The following is a 12,025-nucleotide window of genomic DNA, read 5'->3' as shown; positions in this document are numbered from 1 at the left end:
CTCAGGTCCCTCAATTTCAGCCAGAAAATATCTGAAATAAAAAAAATACACAAACTCATAGTAAAGTCCAAAAATGTGAATTTTGCATAAAAACTAATAAAAACATAGTAAAAACTAATTAAATTAGACTAAAAACTACCTAAAAATAATGCCAAAAAGCGTATAAATTATCCGCTCATCACAACACTAAACTTAAATTGTTTCTTGTCCCCAAGCAACTGAAAATCAAATAGGATAAAAAGAAGAGCGGGAGTAGTAGCTTTTTGCCTCTGAGTGTCACTAACGTTGGCAATCTCTTCTTACTCCACGTTAGAGTTCACGTTAATTAGATTAACGTGACTCTTAACGTGGCTATGTGTGGCGTTTTGGAACGTTAGTGGTGCTTACTTTTACCACTAACGTTGGAGCTTCTTTTTCCTTCCACGTTAGTTTCCACGTTAATGTAACTAACGTAACAACTAACGTGAGTTATGATGGCTTTCGAAGGCGTTATTGATGGTAACTTTACCACTAACGTTGCATGCTTGCTCCCATTCCACGTTAGTGGTCATGTTAGTGAGACTAACGTGGCTGCTAATGTGGCTCTTCTTAGCTTTCTTTGTCCTGAAATCAAACAAACAAGGTGCATCAAAGCTTTCTTTCAAGTCATGAGATCATGCGTCATCCATTTTATCATTCAATTCATGCATAATTCTCATGAAATCATGTAAAGTTCACAATGTTTGCTTGAATCAAGATGTAAGTGTATATTCACCCAAAACATGCTTATTTACTAAGAAAATGCATGAAACTACCATAAAATAGTAAAGAAGAAGGTCAGTGAAACTGGCCAAGATGCCCTGGCATCATGATACCATTCCGAATCCCAAAGAAGAATGCAGAGCTTTCCAATTAAGGAGTGGAAGAACCTTGGTGAATGACAAGAAAGTCAACAAGAAGCCTATGGAGAATGACAAGGGGCCAGTTGAGAAAGATGAAGCCAGCAACAAGGAAGAAAACAAGCAGGATCAAGAGGAGCTTAAAGAGAAAGATGAGCAGCTCCAAGCTTTAAGGAAAGGGAAGCAAGTAATGGAGGAACCATCTCAAGGACCGAAGCAGGTGGAGAAGATTCACACACCTCCTCTGCCATATCCTCAAAGACTACAAAAAGAACTCAAGGATCAACATTTCGCTAAGTTCCTTGAGGTCCTTAAGAAGCTGGAAATCAACATCCCATTTGCTGAAGCATTAGAGCAGATGCCTCTGTATGCTAAATTCCTGAAGGAGCTCATCAACAAAAAGAGAAGCTGGCATGAGAAGGAAACCGTCATGCTCACTGAAGAATGTAGTGCAGTAATTCAAAGGGGTATTCCACCAAAGTTTAAAGATCCAGGGAGTTTTGTTGTTTCATGCACCATAGGCAAGATGACATTAGAGAAAGCTCTCTACGATCTAGGTGCTAGCATCAACTTGATGCCCCTCTCAATGATGAGAATGCTTGCCATAGAAGAAATCAAACCCACCAGGATGTCACTTGTAATGGCCGATAGATCAATCAAGACACCCAATGGAATTGTGGAAAATCTATTGGTGAAGGTTGGAGAGTTTATCTTCGTTGCAGACTTTGTGATCTTGGATACAGAAGAGGAAGAAAACAACTCGATTATCCTGGGAAGACCATTCCTAGCCACAGCAAGAGCTATTATTGATGTAGAAAAAGGAGAAATGATTTTCAGGGTGCACAATGAGCAAATGGTCATCAATTTTTTCAAATCAATGCAACATCTCCCTGAGCAAGAGAACTACATGAGAGTGGATATGATAGAAGGTTTGATGGAAGAATTGTTGGAAGCTAAATATCATAAGCATCAAGAAGAAGAAGGGGAAGGAGATCAAGAGACAATGGAAGAACAAGTAGCTGAAATTTCCATTGGGAAAGAGGTGGAACAAGACAAGACAGAGGAGGTGCCAAAATAAGAATTAAAGCCTCTACCTATTCATCTCAAGTATGCATTTCTAGGAAGATGAGAGACTCTGCCAGTAATCATCAATTCCTCCTTAAGCATGGAAGAAGAGGCAAAGCTGGTTGAAATATTGAAAGCTCACAAGACAACTTTATGGAGGACCATTGATGATATCAAGGGCATAAGTCCTGCCATCTGCATGCACAAAATCTTGCTAGAAGAGGATTTAAGACCTGTAGTACAACCTCAAAGAAGACTGATGCGCATAAACTTGTTATGCTACGATTTAGGAAATTGCACGATCGGCAAAATTCCTTCCAGCAAGTGCACCGGTTATCGTCAAGTAAAAACTCACAATAGAGTGAGGTCGAATCCCACAAGGATTGGTTGAATGAGCAATTCGGATTAGAAGTATGTTCTAGTTGAGCGGAATCAAAATTTAGATGAGAATTGCGGAATGTAAAATTGCATGAATTAAAGAGCGAGAAGCTAAATTGCTGAAATTAAAAGGGATGGGGTGATTGCATGAATTTAATTGCAGAATGTAAAGAGAAAGTGGTAGATCAGAAATGGGGAATTCATTGGGTGTTAGGAGATATTGATATCTCCGAATCAAAACATTTTTATTTCTTCCTCAACCAATGCATTCATTGAATTTTGCTTGGCAATCTTATATGATTGGATCCCAATCCCTTGGCTCACCAATTCTCTCTAAAAACGAACAAATTCCCAATCCCTTGGTTTAAATGTTCATAAGAAGAGATGATGCTCGATCACTGATTATACCACACAGTTTCATGAACCACAATTTGGTAGGATTACATGTCACAATATCCATCCAAACCCCAATCCAATTCACTGTGAGAAAGCTTCTCTAGCATGAATCCTCTATTCCTTTCCCAAGGTTCCGAAGGATTCCAATTATGGGTAGTTTCTTTCCCAAGACAACTACCCAATGGAATTAGATCGAGAAGCTTTCTAACAAAATTCAAGAGAAAAGATTGAAGAAGAAGATAAAACTATTATTGATTCATTGAATTACAATAGAGCTCCCTAACCCAATGAAAGGGGTTTAGTGAGTCATAGCTCTGAATTCAATTACAAAACTAAAAGAAAATAATCTCCCGTTCTCTCCCGATGATCCTAACTAACTTAAATTCTATCCTATTTATACACTTTCTAAATTGAGCTTCTGTTGTGTTTCTTGGGCTTTGAGGCCTTTCCCTGATTTCCTTTTGCTTTGGGTTTATGGTCCATAATCCTGATGAGGCTGTGATCCAATTCTGTAACATTCATTGAGCAGACTTAGTGATAAACAAGTAATGACATAAAACTCAACAAATTAAAGCTCCAGACTCATCAATCCTTCAGGCCCAATCCCATAAACCATGATATTCAATTGGGTTTCATACCATAATACGTTTAAGTTAATGTTTGTGCTCAAATGCTAACTTAAACTTCAAGATATTTGGCCCAGAAACCTCTTTCAAAAAGTGGCGTTTAAGTTGAAGTTTAAGTTTCAGTTTAAGGTTAAACTAAAACTTAAACGTGGAAATGGAAGAAAGCAACCCAGGAGTGTGAAAAGTCGAACACGTTTAAGCTTCAGTTTAGGCTTAAACTGAAGCTTAAACGTGGAATTGAAGAAAGCAACCATGGAGGAGCAATTGGGTCGAACACGTTTAAGCTTCAGTTTAAGGCTAAACTGAAGCTTAAACGTGGAAATGAAGGAAGCAACCCTGGAGGAGCAATTGGGTCGAACACGTTTAAGCTTCAGTTTAAGGTTAAACTGAAGCTTAAACGTGGAAATGAAGGAAGTAACCCTGGAGGAGGAAAAATAGTCGAACACGTTTAAGCTCCAGTTTAAGGTTAAACTGGAGCTTAAACGTGGAAATGCTCCTGGTGCCTTTCTTACTTCTGGCGTTTAACCTCCAGTTTAAGGTTAAACTGGAGCTTAATCGTGGAAATGCTCCCTTGGTGAAATTCTCATTCTGGCGTTTAACTTCCAGTTTAAGGTTAAACTGGAGGTTAAACGCCAGTTCCAGCATTTCTTATCCTTCATGATTCTGGCGTTTAAGCTCCAGTTTAGGCTTAAACTGGAACTTAAACGCCATTTCCAGCATTATATGGTTTGGTAGTTTAAGTTCCAGTTTAAGCTTAAACTGGAACTTAAACTCCACATGTGATATTCAAGCTTCCTTTATTGATTTTGTTGCTTCATTGCCTAGCCTCTTCTTCCCTGCAATCATCCAAACAATTGCATCAAAGTCTTGCAAAATTTCATGAGAAATCTTCCATTCATAGCATTCAAGTAATATAACTAAAAACTCATGGAATTTGCATCAAAATCATACTCTTTGGATGGTTCATTGCTTTGTTATTCATTTAACCCTTCTTGGTTACTTTAAGCTCAAGAAAATGCATAAAACAACTAAAACTAACAGAAAAATGCTAGTGAAACTAGCCTAAGATGCCTTGGCATCACAACACCAAACTTAATACTTGCTTGTCCCTAAGCAAGTCCTTAGTTATTTGAGAAGAAAGTATGAAACAGAAAGCAATTACATTGGCTATATTAGCAAGCATTTCATCAGAAGGGTTTTATGCAGAAAGTTGCAGCATCACTTTTTCATTCTTATCAGGTAAGATTATCACTTTTTCATTGCATCCATCAAACACTGCTATGGCCTCTTGTTATTCTTATGTCCTTGGCACTTTTCTCTTCTTTGTTTTTCTTTTCTTTTTCTTAGAGCTCCTTTGCTCCTTATTTGCTTAGTGTCATGTGTTGCACAAGCCTTTGGCATTTTCTTTTTCTTATCAGTGCACTACACATATCCACTCCAGGCATTTTAGTTCACATTTCTTCTTGAGACATTGGTGTCCAGCACCTCTTTGTGTGACTAAATGTTTTGTATTTAGGTTGCTCTTGATAATGGACTTTTGGTTGATAATCCCGGGTTAGTTAACCCAAGTTACCAAGTGTTGAAACACTCCTCAGAACCTATTCATCCAAGCATATCCTTAATACATAAACACCACAGACATTTGTCTCAGAAGTTCAAACCATTGGTGCCTAGCTTATTTTCTCAATTTTTTTTTGCTTTTTGGTTGCCCTTTTTCAGTGGCTTTTTCTTCTTCTTTTTCTTTCTTTTTCATGGCCAAAGACATTTATTCATTAAGATCCATAGACAGTTTTCAATTTCTACACAAAAAAAATGATAATTCTACACTCTATTTCCAGTGATCTGACTAAACAATCTAGCATGCATACCACCACTTAATTCTACTTGATTTGTCACTAATTGAGCCAAGTTACTTTTGTTCAAACTTTTATTTTATTTTTGGAAACAGAACAAGCATGGCAAGCATTTGTTTAAGAAGGTGAAGTTATATCCAAACATCTAGGCATTCACTTTATTCAAAGCACTAAACAGACAACATACTAGAAACTTCACATAAAACTTAAATGACTTATAATGGAAGAAAGCTCATAAAGACAATTCACCAATTATCATTTGGTTAATAAGGAACGAGACCACCTTTCATTTATTGCTTGGTTCTTCTTGATTCTTGGGATCCTGCTTCTTCTTGCTTCCTACCTCTTTTTGATCACTTGTATTTCCTTTGTCTTTTCTTATGAGCTTTTTCCAGAATCCACCCTTTTTCATTGTTTCTTCCACTCCTTTTTCAAGGATCATTGCCTTGTTTATTTCTCCTTCTTTCCTCCCTTTGAAATACTCATCAAAAGCTGGGAATGCTGGGTCCATCTTGTGTAGATGCTCCCCTATGTAGTTAAGCTTGATTTGAGAACTGATGTTGTAATCAGCTTGAACTGAGTATCTTGCATTCTGTAAAGTGGTGGCTTCCTTGATTGCCAAGACATTGGCATCTTGGTGTTGGCATATGTGGCTGAAGGATTCCTGTAAGTGTAAATTCTGTTCCCTTTGCAGATCTAAGAATCTTGATTCAAAGTTCCTTTGCATATCCATCATTTTTAGGTGAAAGTCCTCTTGTCTCTCCTGAGACCTCATGTATTGTTGAGACATTCCTTCTATGATTTCCTGCATTCTGCTCATATCCATGGGGTCTCTGTGAATTCGTTGTCTTCCTTCTGGAATTCCTTGCTCTTCTTGCTCTTCTTCTCTGTCTTCTCCTTCTTGTCCTTCTTGTTCTGCTTCTTGCTCTGCTTCTGCTTGTTGCCCTTCTTCATTTCTTCTTTTTGTATGTCTTGGAGCAGTTGGGCCAAGAGTCATTCTGTACGCAGTTATAGCCAATCCAGGATATAGCCAATTAGGTCTTTCGTCTTCAAGTGGTACTTGGGCATCGATGCATAGTCTAATGATGGTGCTAGGGAAGTGGAGCCAGGATTCCGGGTCACTTTTCTCACTAAGCTCTTGTATCTGTTCAGCAATGAGTTTATGAACTTTGATCTCCCCTCCCACCATAATGCAATGTAGCAAGATGGCTCTTTTAGGGACTATTTCTGAAGAGTTTGCAGTGGGTAGGATGGATCTCCTAACTATTGCATACCACCCTTTAGCTTCAGGTGTTAGGTCTCCCCTTCTCAAGACTCTTGGAGCCCCTCTTGTTTTTCTCACCCATTCAGCTCTGATGGCACAAAGGTCTTCAGCAATAGTTGTATAGTCAGGTTCTCCTATCATCCTTTCTTCATAACTTGCTTGGCTGAAACGTATGTTTTTCAGGCCAAGAGTTTTCATGATTGCCTTGGGGCTGAAGTCAACTTCCACCCCTCTCACATAGCTTTTGTATGTGGGTTTCACGGTTGAATCCTCCCTCACTGCATTTGCATAAAACTCTTTCACCAGGTTGATGTTGATTTTAGTGATTGGCTTAGTCAGGAGCTCCCACTTCCTCTTTTTGATCTTCTCCCAAACACCTGGGAACTCATCCTTTTCAAGGTCAAAGGGAACCTCAGCTAGTACCGTTTTAGGTCTCATCCATTCGGCTTGAATCTCATGGAAAACTGATTTGTATCTCCATGCATCGAATTCCCTATTCTCCTCCATTGGCTGCTTGTCTTTTCTTCTTTTGTGGCTAGATGAGGCTGCCATTGGTTCTTTAGTTTTAGTAAGTGACAAGCTAAAGTTGACAAGGTGAAGCAAGAAGTGTTGTTGGAAGTGTGGTGAGGTTGTTTTCGGCAAGAGATAGTTATGCTATAATGAAAGAAAATGTGCATGAAGGAGAATTGGTGGTGTGGAACTCGTTCCCCAAGTGGTTCTTTATAGTGCCTGTAAGTGAAAAATGGACGGCTAGGGTGATTTGTGAAGGGTGGCTTGATGGTAAATATATGAATTAGGGAGAAGGACAAATTGCTTTTCATTTTCTTGGAAGTATTCTGAGTGCATTAGGTTGTACATGTAGCTATCTTTTCATGCAGAACTTCCTTTTCCCATGTGTTAGTTTCAAAGACTTGTGAACTTCCTTTTTGACCAAGCACCGTACCTCCCCCTTTGTCTTTTTCCTCCATTCTTATCCTTCCTTTTGTACCTGCACAAACAAACAAAATTGCTATCATTTTTTTCGTTCATGTGAATAATGAATAGTACTTGTACATGTTTTTTTTTTTTTTTTTTTTTTGAATTGTAAATCAATGATTGACTTCCTGAGCTTATAGCCGTGACCTTTGTACGTATGCACACTTATTACTGGACACCAAACTTAGTGTTTGGTAATGTCTCCTGATGACATGAAATCCATGTTGGTTATCCTTAATGAATGTGCATAATTCTAACAAATCATAGTCACTTTGGCTCTTTGATCCTAAACAATTTTACTACCTAAAGTAATTGAAATCAAAGTATTAAAACATGCAAATGGTATACTTGTCATGAATTTCTAAATCCAGAGGAACTTCTTGCTTTTCATTAACTGTGTTCAAAAGGAACACCAAACTTAATGTTTGGTTGTGCACTTTGAATGAAAGATTGAATACAATTTGAATAAAATTTGGGATGCCTTCAGGCACACCAAACTTAGATACCAATTGTATTTTACATGCAATGTTTAGTGCACTCTTTCAACAGTTGTCCTGAGGATTCAAGTTCATGCATAAGAAACCCTGCTTTATTAGATGCAAAGCAAAACAATAAAGAGTAAGGATACTAAAACATGGGTTGCCTCCCACGAAGCGCTTCTTTAACGTCACTAGCTTGACGATTGTCCCTTGTTAGGGTGGATTGTAGTGCTTGATGCCTTCTCCTCTCATTATGAAAACGTTCCCATTTGATTCCTTCATGACTTCTAAATGTTCCATAGAAAGAACTTTCCTGATTGTGAACACTTGAGGGAGCTGGGAAGGAATGGTTTTGAGGCCAGGTGGAATCGGCAGATAATGACTTGATATCACTTTATCTCCCGGAGAGAAACCTTCAGTGGGAATTTTCTTGTTTCTCCATCCTCTTGGCAATTTCTTTACAATTCTTCCCTTTCTCTTGAGGATTTCTTCATTGACCCTTATGCCATGAGGATCCTTCTGATCTGTTTCTATTGATTCTTGTGGCTTTAACTCTTGCAATTCTTGTTTGCCTTCCACGGACTGTTTCAGAATTTCAGCTGCTGGATTGTTTTCCTCCAAACACAGATGGCTATTATCATCCTTAGGCTTTTCAGGTTCTGATTCAGGCTCAGATGCAAGTTTGAAAACCTTGAATTTGAGCTGTTCATCATGTATTCTCAAAATTAGCTCTCCTTGTTCTACATCTACGAGCGCTCTAGCAGTGGCTAGAAATGGCCTTCCCAGAATGATAGGGTGTAGGTAGCTTTCCTCCATGTCTAAAATGACAAAGTCTGTAGGGAAGAAATAATTTCCCACTTTCACCAGCACATTCTCAACTACCCCTTCAGCTTGCTTCTGAGTTTTGTCAGCCAGTTGTATGATTACATCAGTGGATTTTACCTCATTCAGTTGTAGCCTCTTCATAAGAGTCAGAGGCATCACATTTATGCTAGCTCCTAGATCACAGAATCCTCTGTCAATTTTTGTTTCCCCTATGATGCAGGGGATATGAAAACTTCCTGGGTCTGTTTTCTTAGAGACTATGTCCTTCCTGATGAGGGCATTGCATTCTTTGTTCATTATTACAGTTTGTCCTCCCTTCAAAACTCTTTTCTTGCTCAGCAATTCCTTTAAATACTTGATATGTGTAGGCATCTGCTGGAGAATCTCAAGGAAGGGAATATTGATATAGAGAGACTTAAATGTCTCTAAAAACCTTGAATAGGTTTGCCCTTTTTCACCTCCTCCTAACCTCTGAGGAAATGGTGCTTTTGGTTGGTATGTTTCCAGCATGCCTTTTTGCAGTTCCTTGGCTTGCTCAGTTTCACTTTCCTGCTTAGCTTCTTCCACACCTTCCTTCAAGATTTCTGGCTCCTGTTCTGAGGGTCTAATTCCTTCTTCTTCTGAGACTTCCTTCAATATGGTGATGGCCTTGCATTCTTCCCATCTCACTCTCTTTTGTTCCCCTTTAGGATTCTTTTCTGTGTCACTAGGGAACACTGCAGTTGATTTGGGGGCCTGTTGAGATAGCTCTCCTACTTGAGACTCCATCCTCTTGAGTTTTTCACCATGGTTTCTTAAGGTAGATCTCACATCATCCCTGAAGCTTTTCAACTCACTTATGTCCTGGCCCATGTTTGCCAGCATTCCTTCTATCCTGTTTAATTGATCTTGAAATTGTTGGTTCGGATTAGGTTGGGTAGGTTGATTATTTTGGCCATGATATGATGGTTGGGAGTAAGTGTGTTGTGTGGCTTGGTATGATCTTTGGTTGGAGTTTTGGTATGTGGACCTGTTATGTTGGTTTTGCTGGTTTCCCCACCCAAAGTTTGGGTGGTTTTTCCATCCTGGGTTGTAAGTGTTGGAATGTGGATCATATGATTGCCTTTGTTGGTTTCCCACATAGTTGGCCTCTTCCCAATCACCTCCTTCAGTGCTTACTTCCTCTTGATCTTGTGTGTGTATTGCAGCCACTTGCTTTGTTTCTAATTTCCTGGTGAGCTCTGCTAGTTGCTTGGCAAACACCTTGTTTTGGGCTAAAATTGTATCAACATGGCTCAGCTCCATGACTCCCTTAGTGTTGTGTCTCTCTGAAGCATAGTAGTACTCATTCTCAGCCACTGTCTCAATCACTTCAATGGCTTCTTCCACAGTCTTTTTCCTGTTCAATGAACCTCCTGATGAATGGTCTACAGCCTTCCTTGATTCATAAGAAAGTCCATCATAGAAAATATGCAATTGCACCCAGTCATGGAACATGTCTGGTGGGCATTTCCTTGTCAAATCCTTGAATCTCTCCCATGCCTCGTAGAGAGTTTCACCATCTTGTTGTCTAAACGTCTGAACCTCAGATCGAAGCCTATTGACCTTTTGTGGGGGGTAGAAACGTGCCAGAAACTTGCTTTCCACCTCATCCCAGGTTGTTAGGCTCCCCCTTGGGAATGATTCCAGCCACTTAGCTGCCTTGTCCCTAAGTGAAAATGGGAACAAGAGCAGTTTATAGGTATCTTCCTGGACTCCATTGGACTTCACAGTGTCGCAAATTCTCAGGAATTTTGTGAGATGTTGGTTTGGATCTTCATTAGCACTCCCACCAAATGAACAATGATTCTCCACAAGTGATATTAGCTGTGGTTTGAGTTCAAAATTGTTGGCCTGGATGGGTGGTTTCTGAATGCTGCTACCACAATTCCCAGAGGGTGGGTTTATGTATGAACTAAGAACCCTCCTCTCGGGAATGGCATTGTTTCCATCAGCTCTCTCATGGTTGTGAACTTCTCTATCCATGTTGAGATCTAGAGCTTCCTCAAAATTGTCCTCAGATTCTCCTTCAGATTCCTCTTCTCTCAGTACTCTCTTCCCTATTGCTTCCCTTCTAAGTCTATGAAGGGTCCTCTCTGGTTCAGTATATGGAGGGGTTGATATCTCTTCTCTCCTACCTGTCATACAAGAACACAGCACAGGTAACAAACAATTGAAATACTCTTGGTTAATGGAAGAGTATGGTTAGAGTAGTTGAGGAATTAATTCAAATAGTTAGTGAGTCAGTGAGTTAGTTGCTTGAATTTAAAGGCATAAAGAAAGAAAGCATGTAACAGAGTGCAGAAATTAAAATTCAACAAGTAACTTGAACTGAATTAACAAAGCAAGAAAAATGCTCAATCTAGTTAACTTCCAATTTGAGAATTGTCAATCGAAAACCAATCCCCGGCAACGGCGCCATAAACTTGATGCGCATAAACTTGTTATGCTATGATTTAGGAAATTGCACGATCGGCAAAATTCCTTCCGGCAAGAGCACCGGTTATCGTCAAGTAAAAACTCACAATAGAGTGAGATCGAATCCCACAAGGATTGGTTGAATGAGCAATTCGGATTAGAAGTATGTTCTAGTTGAGCGGAATCAAAATTTAGATGAGAATTGCGGAATGTAAAATTGCATGAATTAAAGAGCGAGAAGCTAAATTGCTGAAATTAAAAGGGATGGGGTGATTGCATGAATTTAATTGCAGAATGTAAAGAGAAAGTGGTAGATCAGAAATGGGGAATTCATTGGGTGTTAGGAGATATTGATATCTCCGAATCAAAACATTTTTATTTCTTCCTCAACCAATGCATTCATTGAATTTTGCTTGGCAATCTTATATGATTGGATCCCAATCCCTTGGCTCACCAATTCTCTCTAAAAACGAACAAATTCCCAATCCCTTGGTTTAAATGTTCATAAGAAGAGATGATGCTCGATCACTGATTATACCACACAGTTTCATGAACCACAATTTGGTAGGATTACATGTCACAATATCCATCCAAACCCCAATCCAATTCACTGTGAGAAAGCTTCTCTAGCATGAATCCTCCATTCCTTTCCCAAGGTTCCGAAGGATTCCAATTATGGGTAGTTTCTTTCCCAAGACAACTACCCAATGGAATTAGATCGAGAAGCTTTCTAACAAAATTCAAGAGAAAAGATTGAAGAAGAAGATAAAACTATTATTGATTCATTGAATTACAATAGAGCTCCCTAACCCAATGAAAGGGGTTTAGTGAGTCATAGCTCTGAATTCAA

The 12,025-nt window shown here is 39.2% G+C and overlaps 1 non-coding gene across 1 annotated transcript; it reads left to right on the top strand.

Moving 5' to 3' along the window:
• The first annotated feature begins 10,213 nt into the window (after window positions 1-10,213).
• On the top strand, window positions 10,214-10,317 carry LOC148580636 (small nucleolar RNA R71). Its single transcript, XR_015899455.1, has one exon. It is a non-coding gene; the product is annotated as a small nucleolar RNA R71 (small nucleolar RNA).
• Window positions 10,318-12,025: the final 1,708 nt, after the last annotated feature.

The sequence above is a fragment of the Arachis ipaensis genome, chromosome B10 (genome assembly GCF_059453495.1).
Source record: "Arachis ipaensis isolate K30076 ecotype BB chromosome B10, ASM5945349v1, whole genome shotgun sequence".
NCBI classification, from domain to species: Eukaryota; Viridiplantae; Streptophyta; class Magnoliopsida; order Fabales; family Fabaceae; genus Arachis; species Arachis ipaensis.
The sequence above is the reverse complement of the archived record's forward strand: the minus strand, read 5'-3'. Positions and strand labels throughout refer to the sequence as shown.